Source organism: Adiantum capillus-veneris, chromosome 1, assembly GCF_014529385.1.
Source record: "Adiantum capillus-veneris isolate H3 chromosome 1, ASM1452938v2, whole genome shotgun sequence".
Taxonomy (NCBI): domain Eukaryota; kingdom Viridiplantae; phylum Streptophyta; class Polypodiopsida; order Polypodiales; family Pteridaceae; genus Adiantum; species Adiantum capillus-veneris.
This window is the reverse complement of record NC_140931.1, coordinates 144,036,064-144,058,464: the sequence shown is the minus strand read 5'-3', so window position 1 is coordinate 144,058,464 and position 22,401 is coordinate 144,036,064. Positions and strand designations below refer to the sequence as shown.

General features: G+C 39.4%; 1 long non-coding RNA gene across 1 annotated transcript in view; it reads right to left on the bottom strand.

Annotated features, from left to right (window-relative positions):
• Positions 1-706: 706 nt before the first annotated feature.
• Positions 707-22,401, bottom strand: part of LOC147465722 (uncharacterized) — a 153,439-nt gene continuing 131,744 nt past the window's right edge. The window contains exon 4 of the long non-coding RNA XR_015189404.1: positions 707-725. This is a non-coding gene — a long non-coding RNA (uncharacterized LOC147465722). The remainder of the gene's footprint in view (positions 726-22,401) is intronic.

Below are 22,401 nucleotides of genomic sequence, written 5' to 3'. Positions count from 1 at the left end.
AATTACACTAGAAATAGTGTAAACTTTTACTGTTTCCTTAAAGGAAAACTCAACGGCTAACTGGGATTTTACCATTTGAACCTATTAAAATACACTGTATCCCCGTTTTCTCTCTTGCCCTGCCCCAAAATAACCATAAAAGAGAGTTTTAATGTCGTAAAGACAATCCTAAAAAATCGTAAATATTTATTTTGGCTAGTCTTGAACTCAAGTCGAATCTCCAATTTACTTTGTCTCTCAATACTATCACCCTCTTTATACCTACATATTTAGGCCCCCATGAAAACTGATATGGCTATGCATAGTAGTCTTGACAATTGCATAACGTCTCGAAACTGGTAACGAACTTTCAAAGCAATTGGAAAAGCATTCAAATTTGAATGTAAATATCAGCAAATGCTTTAAAATCCTATCTAATCATTTATATGCAGCAACATCAAATCATGTTAAACATGCATACATGTGCAATGATTTGAAATGCAAATGCTTCTAACATGCCCATGCATATCCCAATTAATCCCGGTTTTGATACATAATGTGAAAATATCTTCGGGTCTACATTCCTCCCCTAGTGAAACTTGAAGTCTTCCTTGACGAACAAGAAATATCTTCGACAATGGAAATGAATTTCTTTAAACTGCTGCAACTCCCCAACTTGGCAACTATACTTTGAAAAATATTTGGCTCCCCTCCTTAACTGCGAACGCCCTCGTGAGCACAATAGCCTGAAACACAACACACCAAAATTAACTGTAGTATGTCTATTCTCATACACATTATAACATCATACTTTTTCAACCCTAGCCTCTCTAGCCTTTTTGCACTCACTCAGTTACTTTCCTTTCTCCTCACTTTCTCTCTCTTTCTCCATTTTTCCTCCCTCTTTCTCTCTCTAAAATTTCTCCTTTATCTCTCTCTCCTGTTACACACACACACACACACACACACACACACACACACACACACACACACACACACACACACACACACACACACACACTGACAGACTAACTATAAAGACATGCAAGTCGACTTCTTTCTCTCTCCTATTCTTTCTCTCTCACCAATGCTACAAAGAGTATTCGTTCTCTATCTATCTTAATGAACACACACATTCACAAAAACTTGCAATTTATCTCTCTAACTTTATCTCCCTACTTCTTGCGACCCCCACACACTATGAGTTGCATAAAGGAATACTCTCTCTCTATCTCACTACACAGACTCAGATGCAGTCTCTTTCTGAAAGGGCGGCGGTGATGCGTGTGCTAGTCTCCACCTAGCCGTGCTATCTTATAGCCTCCCCCTAGCGTACACACTTTCCGGCCATGCCGGTGACCTTGTGTAGGACCCATGTCCTTACATTACCCTCCCCTTGGAGAATTGTTTTTGTCCTCAAAAACAAACATAGGAAAACGTTTTTTAAGTGCGAAGACATTCTCCCATGTAGAACCTTCTTCAGGTCTATCTATCCATTTTACCAACACCTGTCATCTGACATGATGTCTAGTGAGAAGCTCATGAGAATCCAAAATCTTTTCGGGCTCATGAGGGATGCTTGGTGGTTTGATAAGGTCAACTAACACACCTATGTCAATGACATTGTCATTCTGTCCTACCTATTTTTGTAAACGGCTAACATGAAAAATAGCATGAACTCGTGAGTGCTCTAAAAGAGCTAACTTATAGGCCACTTGACCTATACGTTTGAAAATAGTAAACGGTCCACAATAGCATGGTCAAAGTTTAGCAACTTTTCTTGTCTTTAGACTTTCTGAATGCTCCGGAACTTTGAGGAAAACCTTGTCTCCTTCTTCGAAAGTAGCACGACGACGATGCTCATCTACGTACTTCTTATATTGATCTTGAGCTTGCTTAACATTCTGTCTAGCAACTCGAAGCATGTCAAAATGGTCTTGGAGAAAATCCTTCGCTTGTTGTATCTTCTCCTTAGCCAACCCCACCATAATGGGTGATCTAGGTTGAAATCCAGATAAAAAAAAAGGGACTAAACCCTATAGTCACATGCTTTGAATTATAAGAAAATTCCAATATAGGTAAGTAATCTTCCCAATTGGTTTGCTTCTTGCTAACGTACACTCGTAGCATATCCTCTAGCACTTGATTAACTCTTTCGGTTTGACCACCTGTTTTTGGATGATCAGCCGTACTTAGATTAAGTTTAGTTTCCAACTTTTGAAACACAGCTCTCCAGAAGTGATTATCGAACTTTCGATCTCTATCACTAATGATACTAGCTTGAAGACAGTAGAGTCTATATATATTCTCTACAAATAGCCATGCTAATTTAGGTGTCTTAACTGTAGTCTTAGTGAGAATGAATCAACCCATCTTTGTGAGACGGTCTACAATTACCCATGTGGAATCATGGCCACGATTTGCAGTAGGTAGTCCTACTACAAAATCCATAGAGATACTCTCCCACACCTTGTGGAATCTCTAAGGGATGTAAAAGGCCACCTATGTTGAGATGCTCTGCCTTATTAACTTGGCACTGTTGGCAGTTTAGTATGTACTCTTGAACATCATGATGTAAGCCTGGACAATAAAATTACCATGGAACTAAGGCATACGTCTTACAAATACCTGGATGATCATCACTTGGACTATTGTGACACTCAAATAAGATTTGGCGCCTAGTGTCTGAGTCCTTTGACACACATACTCTACCCTTGTGGAGTAAGTAGCCATCATCAATGGAAAAATTCTTCTATCGCTTAAGCTCTTCCTGAGTAGGGGTGGAGCTCTGTGTGTTGGAGTTTTTATCTGCATGTGCAGAGACATGTTGATCTGGCTGTACAGAGACATGTTAGTATGAGGGATCCCTTTTTAAAACTGCACTCCACAATTTAGCATATGATTGATCTTGTCCACACTTGCCACGTAATGACTCCAAAAATTCACTCTTTATTTATGTGAAAGCAAGTGAATTAGACTGAGGCATCCGACTTAGTGCATCCACTACTACATTATATCGCCCCTTGTGATATTGTAGCTTACAATCATAATCTTGAAGGATTTTTGCTCATCTAGCTTTATGGCCCTTCAAGCCCGTTTGAGTAGTAAACCATTTGATACTCTCATGGTGAAAAACTACTTCAAACTTTGCACCATATAAATAGTGTTTCCACTTTCGTAAAGCGTGGATTATGGAATTGAGCTCTTTCTCATAGATAGAATAATTCTATTGAGATTTATTTAACTTTTTACTTTCAAAGGCTATAGGTCTTACCTCCTGAAGAAGTACCACACCAATTGCTTTATCACTAGCATCAGTCTCTACCACAAACGGCTTAAGTGGGTCAATGATTGCTAGGATAGGAGCAGTGGCTATAGCTACCTTGAGCTGTTCAAAACTGCATTTTTGGGCTTCTTCCCAAGAAAAGGTCTTACCTTTTGCTTTAGGTTGATCCATCATAGGAACATCGATTTTGACATAATCACGGATATACTGTCGATAAAATCCAGCCATGCCTAAGAATATTTGAAGCTCCTCAACCATGTTGGGATGTGGCCATTGAAGAATGGCAGCGACCTTGTCAATGTCTATCTTGATGCCAGAATAAGAGATCACATGGCCAAGGTAATGTATCTCCGTTTTAAAGAAATCACACTTGCTTTGCTTAGCATACAGAGCGTGAGCTCGTAGCTGTTCAAACACTAATTGTAAGTCTTCTATGTGTTCATCTTTAGTCTTACTGTAAATGAGAATGTCATCAAGGAAAACCACAACAAATTTTCCAAGATAGGAACGTAAGACACTATCCTTGAGTGTCATAAATGTAGCTGGAGCATTGGTTAAACCAAAAGGCATAACCAAAAATTCAAAATGCCCGAACCGTGTTCTAAAGGCAGTTTTGGAGATATCTTGCAAAAGGATACACACCTGGTGGTATCCTGAATGAAGATCTATCTTTGTATAGTATCTTGCCCCATGGAGTTGATCAAACAACTCATCTACTTGAGGTAGAGGATATTTGTTCTTGATGGTTATGGTGTTTAATCCACGATAATCTACGCACATGCGTATAGTACCATCTTTCTTTTTTACCAATAGAATTGGTGATGCCCAAGGCAAAGTGCTAGGTCTAATGAAACCACGGGCGAGGTAGTCAGCCAACTGACTCTCAAACTCCTTGGCTTCTTTACCACTCATACAATAAGGTGGTTTACTCACCAGTTTAGTTCCTGGCAAGACATCTATGCCATGCTGCATATCACATGTAGGGGGTAAACCCGACGGTAAATCACTTGAGAATACATCACTATACTCCATGAGTAAGTGAGTCATATTTTTCCATGCAAAAGGAGAAAGTAAACTAGAGTTATGCTGGGATGGAGAATCTTGTAATTCTTGTAATGTTTGTTTTACAACAGTTGCACGTTGCTCAATAAAATTAAAATTGAGAGTGCTTTGCTTGTTAGATTTGTTAGCACTTTGCTTATCATTAGAATTCATTGCACTTTGCATACCATTACTAGAATTCACAAGACTTGGAGACAAGCAGTAACACAAAAAACGTTGTTGCACGCATTTTGAGAACCCTTTTTTTTGTAAATTTGTACATATGGACATGACACCCAGTATCAAAAAGGTGTATGGGGTCTATTTTTGTGAGCTTTTTAGATTGATTTAACAGCACATGTACATGCACTGCAAGTCGCTAGTCTAGTGACAGTTGTCGAGCTGCTGTAAGTGTCCGCGAGTGAGTTTTTCGAAGGGATACTTGTATATAACTAAAACTCATGTACAAACTGAAAAAATTTCAGCCACCAAAATTTTGCAGCTTTGATCTCGTTGTGCCTCCTTGATGGTTTCTGTTGCAAATTTTGTCCTCGCCTTGCCTACTCTACGCGTAGTCGCACCGAGACAGCTCTCTGCTCGTATCAATTTTGCATGTAGTGGCTTGTAGATTCAAATTTTGTCATCTTCAGATTTCTCACCAGTCATTTTTCAAGATTCCTCTCAAGCTTTAAAGTGCCCCAATTGGAGTTGTGCTCTTCAGGTTATGAATAGTTCTCTGCAGGGTTATGGCTATGGCAGACTAGTGGCAAATTGTGTGCAGACAGATTTGGAGGGCATGTATCTATGAATTGTGGAATTGATGTTGAAGTTGTGGGTTTGTGTCGTTCAATTTTGAAAGGAGAGGCACTTGTCTTCATATGCATTGGTCGGCGTGTGCTTAAATCCGTGCTTTGACAGGGTTTTGCTCCTATATGACATAGTCTCTTGGGTGGGCGACGGCTAGTAAATTCCCAAGGGTCTGCTCTTATCGGACTTGTGGTGTTTCAAAGGGATTTTCCAAAGCTTTTGGTGTTGTTGTAGTGCTCTTTCAACGCTCTTGGGTGACATCACTATAGAGGTGTTTCAATTTGTTTGTTTCCCAACTATGTCATCTATTAAATCTGATTTCTGCAAAATAGAAAGCTCGGCTATACATATAAGAGGTGCAGATGGTATATTTTTCTCACCAAGCAAAAGAACATGTTTACCATTGGCCATAAAGGATAAGGAGTTGTGTTCATAACTAGTGTGAAATGTGTTTCCTAAACCATGCAGCCACTCCCGACCTAAAACTACTCAGCACGATCCATGTTCATAACTTGAAATTCAAGGATCATCGTATGATCTTGAACAATAAGTTCAACCCCTTGAACTACCGTGTCCCATACTTCCTTATCATTCCCAGACATTTGTTCGACCACATGCTTGTGAGAGCAGGGAGTCTGTGTAAGCTTTAATTTCTTGACTAGCTTATAGTTCAGGAAGTTATGTGTTGCACCATCATCCACTAAAAGACGAACACGTTGTCCGTTAATAGTGCCATACATGCGAATCAAATAATGGGGGCCAAAGGTGGGCTGCCACATAGAAGCAGACACACAACACTTGTGCTTTTCTTCCATATGAAAAACCTCTACAACACAATATTCAGGAGATGAATCTAATGTGAGGCGTTGCACCGTGTGCATGTCCTTTTCTTTGCCTCTGTAAAAGAGGACAATATTTCTTGTTATGTTGGTCCGAAAGACATCTAAAACACAAATTGTGTTTCTTGCATGCTCAAAATCAACAATTCTAAGAGACCCACGTGGAGTATCTCATGATTTCTTAGGCTTCTTAGCCTCTTATGAATGTGGAGAGGTAGATTGTCTCTTATTCCTCTTGGAACCTGTGGGAGATCTACCTCGCCACTGGCTCTTAGCCACATTGCTCTTAGCAAAATTATGCTTAGAGTAAGGAACATTTTTCTTCCTCTCTTGGTCATCATCATATCTTTGGGCATGATTGATGGCTTCTTCCAAAGTTTTTGGATGTTGGGTTTTGACATGAAGACAATAGTCTTTGTCAAGACCCCTATTAAAACCCCGTATCTTTTGAAATTCATCTAGACCTTCTAGTTTTAATATGATTTTTCGATACTTGGAAAGATACTATGTGAGAGAGAGGCCAGACATGCGGCATGCATCCCATGCTAACCAATTCTTATCTTCTTCATTGGAGTCCAAAAACTCTCTCGAGAAAAAAGCTTGAAACGCAGCCCAAGACGGAGGACGAGCATCTATTGGAAATGTCATCCACCACTTAATTATAGGCTTTGCCGATTTTGATCTACGTGCTCAAAATCAAAAGTGTGTGTAGGTAGGATATCTGCACTGGCCACACTAATGTAAAGAGAGAAAAAAAAAACGTCAACTTATACCTTGTAAAACTTGAAGTCTTTGTGTTTTTTATGCTCGGCGATTTGCGTCGCATGCGAACCTCACCTTGCAAAAACTGTAGCGCCTCGCGTGTCATTCATCGTAAGAATACCTTCATGAATTCTTCACAAAAATCATCGCTTTTGAGAAGGCTTTTGTTCACTTTGAAGCTACCTCCTTGAGGAAAAAAGACTTTTGGAGGAAAACTTGCCTTCCTCCAAGAAGTGAAAAGAAAGGGTGAAACTACTTCCTTGAAGTTCGAAGCTTTCCCTTTTCTTCTAGCTTTCTTGTCAACACAAGATGCTATCTTTTGATGTTATACACAACAAGACTCAATAGCTTTATGGTAAAGTGTTGGCCTCTTACCCTCATGGATTGGGTTCAACCCTCCTGCATGCAAGGGTTAAGCAAGCCCTACGTGTGCAACCAACGGTGCCAATGGAGCCTTCGTAGCCTCGGTGCCATAGAGTTGTCGATCGAGTTTGCCTTGGTCGCCCGTTGTAGTTGCCTATCGTGGAGGGCGTGGATGGGGTGGTTGCTGTCGCTGTCTGTCTTCGCACGTTGTGCACAAAAAACTGTGCATTTCTTCTTTTAGCTTCACAACCGAGACGTCGCTGTCTGCGAAAGGTGGGAGAGGAAAAGCAACACGTCACATGCACATGCAATCTGCTTTTCTCCTTTCCCAAAAATAGTTCAGATACCAGTGAAAGGGCGGTGGTCATGCGTGTGCTAGTCTCCACCCAACCGTGCTATCTTATAGCCTCCCCCTAGCGTACACACTGTCCGACCGTGCGGATGGCCTTGCCCGTAGGACCCATGTCCTTACACTTTCCCTCTCTCTCTCTCTGGCACTCCGAGGGTTCTACGCTACAGCAAGGAACACAAAGGGTAGCTCTCTTGGGCTCCCTCTCCCTTCATTTCTTGCCGGACTCTCTCTCTCTCTCTCTCTCTCTCTACATCTTGCTGAATACCCAAAAATCCCTCACTCTCACACACTAGTGCTATAGGGTTCTTTCCATCTCTCTCTCTTTCTCACTACATACACACACACAAAAAATTGGAAAGAAATCTCTCTCTCTCTCTCTCTCTCTCTTTCTTAGAATCACATAAATAGACACAGTCAAGTGTAACACACACATATGCAATACATATCATGCAATATTGCTATTAGACTCTCTCACTCTCTCTTACTCGCTACCTAGCTTACAGCCACCACCTCTTTCTCTCTATCCTGTGCTACAATAAAGGAAATATCTCTCGCTCTCTCTCCCCCCTCCCTCCCTCCCTCCCTTTCTCTCTCTCTCTCTCTCTCTCTCTCTCTCTCTCTCTCTCTCTCTCTCTCTCTCTCTCTCTCTCTCTCTCTCTCTCTCTCTCTCTCTCTCTCTCTCTCTCTCTCGGCAGCAAAGAAATTTTGTCCTCATCTCGCTCGGACCAGCCCAGTAGAGAGTCTTTGTCTCCCTCTCGGCTCCTTTCTCATGGCCTATGCCCGTTCTTGGCCCTCGCCTCTCCTACTCGGCATGGCAACACCAGCGTCTTAGCATGTCACATAGTCTCCAAGGAGCCCTCCCCTCTCAGCAATATCAACAGAGAGTTCCTTGCTCTCTCTCTCTCTCTCTCTCTCTCTCTCTCTCTCTCTCTCTCTCTCTCTCTCTCTCTCTCTCTCTCACCCTCTACACACATAAGGCATCACCACCCTTCTCATGGACTCTCAAAGCTTCTCTTTCTCTCTCTCTATCTATGCTACAAGCCAGTATCTCTCTTTCTCTCTCTCTCTCTCTATCTCTCTCTCTCTCTCTCTCTCTCTCTCTCTCTCTATATATATATATATATATATATATATATATATATATATATCTTATCTCTTGCACTATGCTCTCTCTATCTCATGCTCATCTGCAGTTAAACACGCACACACACACAGAGTCCAACCTGGCAAACTCTGACGACCCACTCTCTCCCTCTTGTCTCTCTCTTCGCTCTCGACCCCACTAGGCAACGCGTCCCTTCCTTTTCTCTCTCTTTCTTCCCCTCACTACCTACTGCACTTGCGTCCCCCACGGCATGGCGGTTTTGACTCTCTCTCTCTCTCTCTCTCTCTCTCTCTCTCTCTCTCTCTCTCTCTCTCTCTCTCTCTCTCTCTCCCTCTCTCCCCTACCGACCTCCACTAGGCTCCGCGACCTCGCCTGTCGGCTCTCCCCTTATGAGGGCGGTTCAGAAAAATTCAAGAATTTTTTTAAAAAAAATTGATTTTTTAAATCTTCTTTAGAAGACCTACTTCCCACCTTGAAAAAGGTTTTAACATCGTAGGGACAATCCTCAAGATCTCAAAAATCCATTGAACAAGGGTTGAGCTCCCTTTCTTTCTATCCACTTCCCTTTTTGGTGACCATATGTTTATCTCTCGCTCTCAACCGGAAAATATACGGACAACGTTGAAATGCTCTTAGTCTTTAGGTCAAATTTTGAAGATGTTATCGGTAATTACACTAGAACTAGTGTAAATTTTTATTGTTTCCTTAAAGGAAAACTCAAAGGCTAACTAGGATTTTACCATTTGAACCTATTAAAATACATTGTATCCTTGTTTTCTCTCTTGCCCTGCCCCAAAATAACCATAAAAGGAGAATTTCAATGTCGTAAACACAGTTCTAAAAAATCATAAAGGTATTTTGGCTAGTCTTGAACTCAAGTCGACTCTCGAATTTACTTTGTCTCTCAATACTATCACCCTCTTTATATCTACATATTTAAGCTCCCATGAGAATTGATAGGGCTATGCCTAATAGTCTTGACAATCGCATAAGGTCTCAAAACTGGTAACGAACTTTCAAAGCAATTGGAAAAGCATTCAAATTTGAATGTAAATATGAGCAAATGCTTTAAAATCCTCTCTAATCATTTATATGCAACAGAATCAAATCATGTTAAATAGGCATACATGTGCAATGATTTAAAATGCAAATGCTTCTAACATGCCCATGCATATCCCAATTTATCCCAGTTTTGATACATAATGTGAAAATATCTTCGGGTCTACAAAGTGTTAGTAGCGAGCTAACACGAATACCATTTTTTGGAGTTCTCTTTGTAAAACACTTATTAGTTTGATAAATCGGGAATATTGTAACTCCTATTTTCTCGGTTAAACTCTGTAATTAATGAGCCGGGGCTACAAGCTTCCAGATTGTATCAACCTGTCATTACCCAACCTTGGTAGAATTCCAGATTATTAGTTTTGACCACCCAAAAACCTTGGCTAAGGTATAAAAGCCAATTTTTGTAAGTGTGATTTTAGTTACTTGAGTGTAGCTTGAGTTAGATGCGAGTTGTTAGTTGTTTTTCAAGAGATTGATAGCCTCTTGTAGCCTCTGTGCACTAGTCGAGTCAGCTTCCTCCCATGGATTGACAATTTAATCGTGGTTCTCGCTAATACTGCAATAAGATAGGATGGTGAGGTTAGACATGCGTCCCATATTTGGCACCGCTGTCGGGGATCGAAGAGACCTAAACTAGGAAAAAACACGAGCGTCTTGTGAAGTCATCCTTTAACTTCCTCTAGGATCACATAGAGCTCAAAACTTTCTTTTAGAAACCGCATAGCTTAAGGTTTGTCGTCTTTTACTGTGTAGAGGTAGCTTGGAAGTAATCGTACTTGCTGAGTATCTTTAGGATTGTACGATTGTAGATTAAGTTAGGATTTTGAGGATGATTGGTAGACGAGACAAGTCTTAAGATCAGTGCTCAGGAAAACATAAAAGACAAGAAAACGAGTGTTTGTGGACACTTTCCACAACCCCATTGCATGAGAATCTAGAAGTAGGGTAGGATCCGAGGTGGATTTCATAACATTGCTCTCTCTGAAAGAATCAAGTGTGAGTATTCTTTGAAGTTTCTGAATTTTAGGTCTACAGGTAGAAATAGCTCGAAAAGACTCGAAACCACTCAATCTGACTTGAGAGTAACCTTAAAAGTTGTTTGAACCAATGGGTAAGTTCAAAGACACGTCGAGGTAAAAATTTCAAGAGTTGGCCAAAACTAAAATTATTACTTTTTCTTGACATTTTAGGCCACATTAAGTTTCGACTTGATTCATAGGCTTAAAATAGCTCATATAAAGACTGCCTTTGAAAAAATTGCAAAAAAAGTGTTTATTTCAAGCCTAAAGTTAATACTCACAATTATTAACTTTCTGGTCTAAATTGACCAAGGTTTATACCATTGACTCATTGCATGTGTACAAACAACTTTTGTAAAGGCCCAAGAGATTTGGATCACCAAACTGGCAAAAAACTGGGTAAAAAATAAAGTTTGTACTAACTTTTTGAATCTTGAGTGTAAATTGGGAAAAAATTTTCCCAAACTTGTTGAAATTTGATTCATAGGCTTATATTGATGTGATAAACATGTGTACATGCTCAGTTGACCAAAAAGATGCAAAAAGTTGTCAGTTGTAAATAATTACGATTATTTACATTTGCCCCATTTTTCAAGTTTTTTGATCAAGTCAGCATACCACTAGTTTTACCATGTTGTAATAAGCCCACAAACCAAATTTGGTAAGATTTGGATCACTGGATTGAAAATCGTGACCAAATTTGCAAAGTTAGTCTGCGGACAGGAAATTGATGACCATTTGACCAAAAATTGTCCAAACTTCATGAAACTTGGCTAGGGACCTTAACTTGAGGTGATTAATAGATCTGTGTCAAAGTTGGGGGGCAAAAATTTGCAAAAATTTAGCTGAAGTAAATAATCGTGATTATTTATATCTGCTTCAAAACTTACAAATTTTGTAAATTTGGGGATACCACAAGGTCAAGCATATCAAGCAGACCCCACAAATCAATTTTGGTGAAATTTGGACCCAAAAAGTGAGACTTAAGCCAGATTCTTAAAATCAGAGTCTGCGGATAGAAAATTGTTGATAAACTTGATTAGATTTTGTCCAAACTTGTTGAAACTTGTCCAGGGACTTTAACAGATTGTATACTTGCAAAACCAATCCAAAAAGTGCAAAAATCTAGCAAAAGTAAATAATCGCGATTATTTACTACTGCTATCCAGAGACATCAATTTTGACTTTTAAACTTATACAATGTTAGACCAACATAAAATAAAGCCATCGAGAAATTTTGGGTTCAATCTGATCAAAATTGGGACATGTTCACTCAGTTTCTAAGTTGCAAATTAAACTTTTGATTTTTGCTAAAGTCGAATCTGAAAGTCAAATTTTGACCCCCATAGCTCGATTTGAAGTGATACACAGAGACCAATCAGGAGAGTTAGAAAAAACTCTATTGTCTTTATAGAAGAATAGATAGCTTGATCAAATTTACACAGGAACCAGGTTGCAGACGAGGAATCAGTAGCTTGACATAAAGTTACAATCGAATCAAGTGGAAATTGACCGCAAGTCAATCCAAAGGTAAGTACTCTACCTAGGGTTTCATAAGTCTATATGAACCTTAGATCTGGTCGTGTACAGGAAATCAGTGCATACTCAGAGAAACATCCAGTATAGTATCCACCGAAGAAAGCGTGAATCAAAGCAATTCCTTGCACACAATTCTTGAAGAAGTCTCAGACACTTCTTGAGATTCAACATCCGAAATGTCTTCTTACTCGACTCACTCGGAAATCGGAACGACAATGCGCTATGATCATATACTCTCTTTTTATAAGACTAACCACCATGGAGCCCAGGTTTACTTGGATCCTAACGAGGAGTATGCTATTTGCATTGATGACCATGGTATTGAGTTCGAAGAAGAGATAAGGTAAAACAAACAAGGAAAAATGTACATGGATAGAAACGGAACTCAATATGTACAAGTCGAAAACCCTGATGTGGGCTAGAAGTAAACACTATAATCTCAGATATGTCAGCGGAAGAAGGACCACCAACTTTAGAGTTCGAGGGATACAACCAAGTAGATTTGAAGCCTTTGAAACGGCTTAGTACGGATAATCCTAGGATTGGAGTCTATTGCTGGGAGGATAGAAATGTAAACAGATTGTTATAACAAAAATTTTGTTATGATAACTCCTGAGGAAGTAGAACAAACCAAATACTTAGGGTATTCCATAAGGGATTGGATATTGGGACAAGGATCAAAAACAATTCCAAGAGATGATGAACACCATGAGAGATCATCTGAGAGTAATGTGAAGAAACCAGAAACTACCTCCCTCACGTAGAAAACCGGGTGACACTAAGGCCAGTCCAAGGATACATGAGTCACTATTTCCAACAGACTGGTTTGAAGGACTCGGAACAGGATCAACTGCCACAAGACCGGGAGTTGAAGCAAACAGACGCATCAGACCAGCTGATTTTCAAAAATGGGTCAAAAAATACAATGGATCAGAGGATCCATATGACCACTTAGCAAGCTTTAAGCAAGTGCCAAGAGCAGAACGTATATTCGATTTCCATACTCAATTCGAGGGGTTTGGAATGAAATTATAAGGAAAAGCATTGACATGGTTCCAAAACATTTCACCAAGGTCAATCATGGACTTGAACACATTAGCTTAGGGATTTGTAGTTGCTTGTTCCAAAACAGGGATCAAGCATAATACGGTAGCTCAAATCTACAGCTTTAAACAGAAACATGGTGAGTATGTTAGGGATTGTGCAACTCGAATGAAACAATACATTGCTAGATGCCTAGAGCTAGAGATACCTACAGAAGAACGACTAGTGTCATTGTTTCTAGAGGGACTACTAAACAAAGAACTTCATAGAGTATAGCATGAAGCATACAACCCTAGAAGCGTGTGGGTCAGATGCTATTGACTTAGGAGACAATTGTGAAATTTTCAACGAAGAAGATGTCCCTAAGGATAACCAAAGTGAGAAAACAGCATCCACGAAACCAGCACAAGTGGGAATGGTGGCTGCAGCACCACTTTCAGCTATAGAAGACATGCTCAAAAGGATGAATGACATGATGAACAACATGCAAAAAGCACCTATAAGGGGATATCGGACAAGGGATACCTTAACAAGGACAACCAATTAGGCCACAAAAATGGAGTGCAATCGAGGGTAAATGGACCAACCATGAGACCCACAAGTGCTACTTCAGACCAAAGTATGAAGGAAATGTTCAGTACATGCCCATGAGGCCACAAGGACAACCTGTGTACAGATATCAACTTAATATGGCCCAAGCTCAAAGACCACCTATGGGTATGGAAAGACCTCAACCTGTGTTGGGTCAAAAACCTCCTTATCCAGGACATAATGCAGTGCCTGTAAGGTACATGCACTTAGAAGGAGTCAGATGAACAAGCATTAGTGCCTGTTACACCCTATACGGAGCCTAGTCCATCTACAATAATGGTAGAAGGAGATTGGTATAATTCACATCCACCACCAATGGAAGAAACCATGACTTATGCTCCACCAGAGCTTGCACCAATGTATTATGTATCTAATCAAGGTGTCATACCTCCTATGGTAAGACCCATGATTAAGCCAAGAACATGAAACTGTCATAACTGTGGTGCATATGATCACTGGTAAAATGAATATCCAGAGCCTGACAAAAACCTCAAACCAATTGAAGCCTATTGCATACAATGTTGCAAAAAGGGAGGACGCTTCCCGAAAGATTGTCCTAAAAATCCTTTAAACAAGGGTAAAAAACCGTAGTAAACGTAGTCTAAGTGATACCTAGTAGCTCATCAGAGAGTGAACCGATTGTTCCAATTAAGGTAATCACTAGAGTCTAGGCCAAGAAAAAGAAACACAACTCCTCTGATGATTCGGAAAATACGAAAGTTTCCTCTCAAAGAATCAAAAGGAGCAGAAGCAAAAGATATGAGACGAGAAAACAAAAACAACGGGTTGAAATTGAGGAGAAAGCAAAAAAGCTATCCCAGGAAAAGTTGAAAGAAACTAGAAGTGAAATCAAGGAAACAACCGTGAAATCTGGAGGATCCATTCTGGTGATAAAATTTTTGAGTCTATTAATGCTGCCTTGGAAGCCTACCAAGCATGACTTAAAGCAGGCCAAAACATGGAAAAAAAATGGAAAAACTATCCTTCTCTAGACATGGAAGCAGCTAAGCTGGAAGCTTATCAAGATTTGATAAGAATCACGTAAGAAATGTTGGAAAAACAAAAACCCAAGATTGAAAGTATTGCAAAACCTGAGGAGCTTGTACCCCACCTTGAAACAAAAGAACCAGAATTTATAGTGCCGGACAGCGAAGATGCCATAGACGGAATTCCATTTGTAGAAGAAGACTGGCCAGGAAACTTATGGAAAAAAGTTAGAGAGATCAATGATGGGAGCCTAACTCTAAAGTCAGCTCCTATAGAGGAAGTCTGGTTGGATAACCTACCTTCTGATGTGAACATGGATGTACAATCCTTGACGGGGATTGCGGATCTGAAGCTTCAGGTATATCAAAACCATTGACATTGAAAACATTACCTTCTTACTTGGGAGATAACGAAGATGAATCCATAGTGTGTAATACCACTCAAGTAAAAAGATCTGAACAGACCCTAGAAGTAGACAACATTCATTCAATCATGTCTACATCCATCCAATGCACTCTTACCTTGGGAGAACTGTTAAAACTCAGACCATATTTATAGAATGATCTACAGAAAACCCTAGAGAAGGTGGGGATAATGGGGCTTATCTCAAAAAATTTGGAAAAATTGAAAAATGAAATGGACAACAAAGAGATTTGATCTGCTCCCACGAACAAAGTCGGAGAATATTAAGAAGGGGAAGAAGTAAACACCACCCTCCTAGTGAAATATAATGACATTGAAACCATGGCGATACTGGATAGTGCTCGGCATAGCCACAACCACGAAAGCAGTATGGGAATTCTGGGGACAACCAGCCATTAGAAAAACTCGAATGAAATTGCAATTGGCTGACTAACACATTGAGAGACCATTAGGGCTACTTGAAAAGGTGATAGTTAATTCCTGTGGAATTGAATATCAACACAATTTTGCCATAGTTGACTTTGGGAAAAAACTCAACTATGAAATCATATTAGGAAGACCTTTCATGCGAAAGGTACAGCTTATCCAAGATTGGGGAAACACTTATCTGTACTTGAAACAAGTGGGATCTATAAAAAGAGTAAATATAAAAGATCAAACTTATAGAGATGTCTTGAAAACACCCATACAAGAGTTTGATTCAGTCTCTTTGGTTGAAACTAAGCTTCCATCCTGGTTAAACAAGGACACTCCTATTTGGATGTGTGGAGCTTCAGAAAATGGAAGCTTAAGACGAGAAGAATGTATCCTAGAAAGGGACTGCACAGACGAAGCCTATGTACCAGAACCCTTTCCAGAGCATTCGTTTGAGCCATTCAAATGGACTCAAATTTTAGCGACAATGGATGTATGTGTGAATACGTCTATGCCTACTCAAGTTTGCAATGAGGATGGCTATGACATAATTTCCATCCAAATGATTTCAATCCTCAACATTGAAGACAAAGATGAGGAACCCAAGGACGTGATGAAAGCTCAACAAGTCTTTTCAGACCTCTATTATGATGCAACTGATGAGTTGAATGAACACTTAGCTACCTCAAAAGGTTCGAGATAAAAAAAAGAACATATGAGAGCTAAGCTACTCTTAAAAGGAGGGGAGGAAAAGTTTTTGACTTTCCAAACCAGAAATCAAGAAGACAAAAATGGTATAGATGCAAAAGAAACACAAGAATTGTGAAAACACGACCTATGCCATCAGTCTCCAGTAGAACACAATTCCTGATGCAAATAGATGCACATGATTGTGTCAAAGACAAAATCACTGGCAGATATCCTTCAAACAAAAATTCAAAAATGTCTCAAACATCGAAAAAAAAGGAAGGATACTCAAGTAAACCCACAGGATAAGAAACCACTCATGACATGAATTGAGCGCAAAAAGAAATATCAAGAGTTGAGAAAATATCTAAAGGAGATATACATGCTTGAAATGGAAACCACGGAAGAGGATGGTAAGGATGTAATGAGTGTTCCATCCCATTACAAAAAGTATACTCTCCAAGATAAAAAAATCATAGTGGAACAACCTATTAGGGAACTACGTAACAGGGTGAGTCCTACGAAGGTCCTGAAAACGCTAAAAAGATAGACCTAGCTCAACTAAGAGAAGAGCCTAGACCTGCTTACATTGCGAATGACCTAACAGAAGTAGAATAAGAGCTTTTGCTAAGCTTGTTAAAGGAATACCGAGATATCTTTTCTTGGTCTTACAAGGATCTCAAGGGTGTTGATCCAGAAATCTATCAACATACCATACCCATGAGAGATGACGCGAAACCAAGTAGACAAAGACCATACATGTATAATGAAACATTTGCCAGGAAGATAAAAGAAGAGATTGAAAAACTAAAGGAATCCGAATTCATTTACAAAATTGAACACACAGATTGGATGTCCAATTGTGGTAGTACCCAAGAAGAACAAAAGATTAATAGTGTGTGTTAATCTCAAAAAGGTGAATGCAGCTACCATTAGAGACAACTTTCCTCTTCCAATCACTGAGCATGTTTTGGAACGAGCTGCAGGAAAAGAATCTTACAGCTTCTTAGATGGCTTTTCGGGATACAATCAACTTTTGGTTGACCCAAAAGGTCAGCATAAAACTACTTTTGCAATAGAATGGGATGTTTTTGCCTATCGGGTCATGCCGTTTAATTTAACTAATGCTCCAACCACATTTCAAGTGTTGATGAGCCATGATTTTAAAGAATATCTTATGAAATTCTTGGAAGTATATATGGATTATCTATGTGTACATTGATCAATCCGGGGTGATCATTTTGAACATCTCAAAAAGGTATTTGAAAAATGTAGACTTTAGGGATTTGCTTAAATCCTGAAAAGTGCACATTCATGGGTAGACAAGGAAATATTCTTGGACATATAGTTTCTAAAAATGACATAGCTACTGATATTGAGAAGATTCATCTCATTGCTGATTTGCCTAGACCAACAATAGTCAAGGGGGTACAAGCCTTCATGGGGCATTGTGGATATTACCGATGGTTTATCTACATATACGCTATCATTGCAGAACCCATGTATAGCTTGATTACACACTTTGAACGGACCGAGGCATGTGAAGAATCCTTCATGAAGCTTAAGCAAGCTCTCACCTCATCTCCAATATTGAAAGAACCAGGTTGGAATAAGATATTCCACATACATGTAGATGCTTCCAATTTTGCTATCGGTTGTATACTAGCTCAACCAGGAGAGGGGAACATCAACTTCCTATTTCTTATGCTAACAGACAGTTAAATATGGCTGCAAATAATTACACCACCACGGAAAGGGAAGGATTAGGAATGATCTATGCCGTTAAAAAGTATAGATATTATCTCTTAGCCAACAAGTTTGTGTTCTTTGTAGATCACCAAGCTTTGTTGTATTTGGTCAACAAGCCATGCAACACAGGGAGAATAGTGAGATGGTTATTCATTCTTCTGGAATTTGATTTCACTGTGGTTGTAAAAAAGGGCACTACACATCAACGAGAAGATCATTTGTCAAGTATTGTTTTAGGAGAATCACCTAAAGGGGTAGACGATGATCTACCAGATGCCTATTTGTTCTCTGTGGAGATGAGACCTCGATGGTCGGAAAACATGGTGTCATTGATGACAATAGCTAAAGTGGATTCACAAATACCTCTTCCTATTACGATTGGTTTAATTTAGCAATCGGCTATGTATCAACTAATAGCTGGTAGGTTATACAAAATAAATCGAGATGGAATATTGATCTTATGCATTAATCCTGAAGAAAAAAACCAATACCTAAGTCAAACACATGTTACCATAGTAGGACTTCACTTTGCGGAAGACCAAACTATGCAACGAATCTTGAGACTTGGAGTATTTTGGCCGACTATGAGGAGCGATGTTAGATCTGTTGTAAAGGATTTTTCTCAATGTCAAAAACAAACATCCATACCTCATGTAATATTGTTTCAAATGTCAATTGTTCCTACGTGGAGTAACTATCTAGTTACTTACTTATCAAGCCAAACATTTCCTAAGGATATGAGTAAACACCGTCAAAGAGCAATTGAAACTGAAGCAAGAGACTATGATCTTACTGAGAACCAATTGTATCGGAGAGGTAAAGATCAACATTTGCGTCTTTGTGCAAATGAAGAAGAGTATATTCCGATTATGGAACAAACACATGTTGGATTAGCTGGAGGTCACGTTTCTAGTGAGACCACCGTAAGAGCAATCTTGATGGTAGGCATATGGTGACCAATGCTTCTTGAAGATGCTAAAGATTATGTTTGAAGGTGTGATGCTTGTCAACGAGCAAAAATGCTGACATGCGTAGATAGCATGTCCTTAAGACCAACGATGGGGACTAGAGCTTTCGCAAAATGGGGTATAGATTTTGTTGGGCCAATATAGCCACTTGCTTATAGTACCCAAGCTCAATATATAATTGTAGCTATGGACTATTTGACCAAGTGGACCGAGGCTAAAGCAACTCAAAAGAATAATGCCAGAACCACTGCTGCATTCTTATATGAGTATGTATTCACGAGATATGGACTGTCGATAGAAATTTTCAGTGATCGGGGAACTCATTTCCTCAATGAGGTAATCGAGTATTTGCTTAATGAGTTTATGGTCATCCATAACAAATCAACTCCCTATCACCCTCAAGAAAACGGACAATCTGAGTATACGAACAAAATTCTTAGCTCGGTGCTGACTAAACTAGTTAGTTCAAGAAGGACAGTCTGGGAAATGAATCTCCATGCTGCTCTATGGGCTTATCGAGTTTCATTCAAAATAGCTTTAAATGCTACACCCTTTAATCTTGTTATGATCTTGATGCAATACTGCCAATAGAATTTCTATTGCCGACAGTAAGGGTAGCACAAAATCTTGAGTGAACTGAACATGAATTGTTAGAAAGACTTGAAGATTTGGAAAAGCTAGATGAGCAAAGGCTAACTGCTATAGCTCACATCTATGCACAAAAGCGAAAACAAAAACAGTTTTTTGATCCCACTTAATCACAAAAATCTTCAAAAAAGGGGACTTAGTCATTAGGAGAAATATGGACCTTGCATGGGTATTGTAAGGAATCCTAATTTTTAGGGATTAAGGCTAATGTTGTGTAGGGTTAAAGAGACAAGGGCATTCAAAAAACTAGTTTTGAGTAGGCTTTTCTAGCTTTTTTTTAAAACACATGTAGGATGTGGACGTAAGAGGTCACCTTCTCTCTCTAGCTTTTTGAAAGTAAAGGGAGTGAAGAGGTGTGGCCACATCAGCAAAAACGTGGGTCACTAAGAGCCAAAATTTGACTTTTTTTCAAAAAAGTTATTTTTACTTCTTTTTTACTTAAAACTTCCTCCCAACATATATACATATCAAAAAATCATTTTTTGACCTTTTTAAAAACCTATAAGCACTAAAAGTCCAATTTTTCAAAAACAAAATCCCCCCCTCCAAAAAAAATCCGTTGTTCTCTATTCCTCCTCCATCATTTCTCCCTCTCCTGTCCCTCCCTGCTCCCTTCTCTCCTCCTCCTCCCCTCTCTCTCTCCCTCTCCCCCACTACCCCCTTCTCTCCTCCCATGTTCCTCCCTCTCCCTCCTTGTCCCCTTCTCTCCTTCTCCTCCCCTCTCTCTTTCTCCCTCTCCCCCACTGCCCCCTTCTCTCCTCGCATGTTCCTCCCTCTCCCTCCCCCCTCTCTCTTTCATCTTTTGCTTCCTCACGCAACAACTGCCATGGTGCTCACGGACATGAGAAATCGTATGCATACATATTTTCTTGTTCGTGGCGTTTGCACCGAAGGATACACGTGAGGGTGAGCAGAGGTCATTCCAAGAATGTCGTACCATCGGTGAGATGAATGTTGATGGTTCTTCAATGTCTTGCCAATACCATCACATATTTGAATAAAACACCCCTTTGTACAAGGTAACAATATACTTCTTTCTTTTGGTTGTGTTCTTCTTATCATAGAGTTTGAAGTATAAGGTGTTGCCTCTACTTGTTTTGTAGTGCTTGGTACAAAGGTTGCTTTTGTGCACAAATAGTGAAAGGCTGCAGGTTAGAGAGGCCAAGTGTCACCACTTTTCCTCTAAAACAGTCTTCTTTGTTACATCTTGCAGGTAGGTGCTTCAAATCCATGCTTATTAGAGGTGGGTAATCTCATCATAATGTATATTTTAGGATTGTTTATTCCCAGTTGGATGAAAATACTTGCAAATTTGTACAACTTATACTTAACAAGTGTCTTTATTATACAGCTTGCAAATGTTGAATTCATACATGTTTGTTACAAGGTGACCTCTTACTATGCTAGTTGAGTGGCGTTGTTTGCAAGAATGGCTCAAGGAACTGGCATAACATGAAGCTTTTACGGTGGCACAAAGCTCTCCTCAGTGGCAATGTGGTTCCCACTACACCAAAAATCATTATGCTAACATGGAGAGATCCCTAGTTGGACAATGCAACATCTTTTCATCAGTAGCAACACACCCTTTCCTAACATGAGGGCACTCCTACCAAAGATATTTTTATGTGATAGGTCACCCCATACAATGCCATATCATGGAATGGATGTAAGAACTATGACCGCACTACTCCTTGGAAGTTGTTCACAAATGTATGTTTATCAAAGTTAATGAGAAAAAATTTGGACTTTTTTGTTTGTTGATGTGTAAGAGCACTCTAGGTCTACCATATTTTAGATTGTTTGATAAGTTAAATACGATTTGTAGTCATTTAAAGTGTAATTTTTTTTTTGTTTGGTAAGATTGTACATGAGAAGACATGATAAAGGACAAGAGATCTTGACGGAATAAACCTCGATGCCACACCTCTCCTTAAACCCTTTGATTTCTATTGTCGTGGGAAGTCCATGGGAAGTTTATTTTCAAATTTTTAGCAATAAATTTTTTTTGAAAGAAATTTTGGTTATTTTAAAGTTTGCACATAGTTTAGGAGTTCATTCTCATTATTTTCCTTCAGTTTCAAATTTTGACCGAGGGCACTCCTTGGAAGCCACTTTTGAAGGTGTTAGGGCGAGATTTTGAGAAAGTTTTGTATGTAGGAAATACAGTCCTTAAAAAACATTAGTTCTTTGAGTATTTTTAGATTCCATGGTTTCAATGCTCGTTGGAGGCCGCAAATTAAGGAAAAAGTAAGAAATCTCTGCTTTACATTATTTTTTAAGAAATTGCCAACTTGCACGTTGTTTTTTGGAGAATCCGAGCAAAAGATGATTTTTTTTGCATCACAGTCTAAAAGTTCAATTTCTTTTGCATCCCAATTGCACCAAGCAAGGAGGAATGGAAAAGAAGTAATCACAGCAGACCAAACCACGAAGAAATCAATCTTCTCCATCCCCTCGACAAACAAATGCTACAAATAGCATGCAAGGAGTTAGACAAATTTGGGTACCAAAAGCACAACTTAAGGATAAACCGATACAAATCTGGGTGCCTAAGACTTCACCAACAAAACAAAAGAAGGTTCCAAGAAGACGAGCATCTCCGAGCGGGAAACATACCATGAAATTGGTTTGGAAGAAAAAGAAGCACTTATCTTCTCCACAAACCATAAAACCAATCAAGCAATGACGAGTTAAGTCTCAAAAGACTCCTCCAATCCGTACAACAACAAGAAA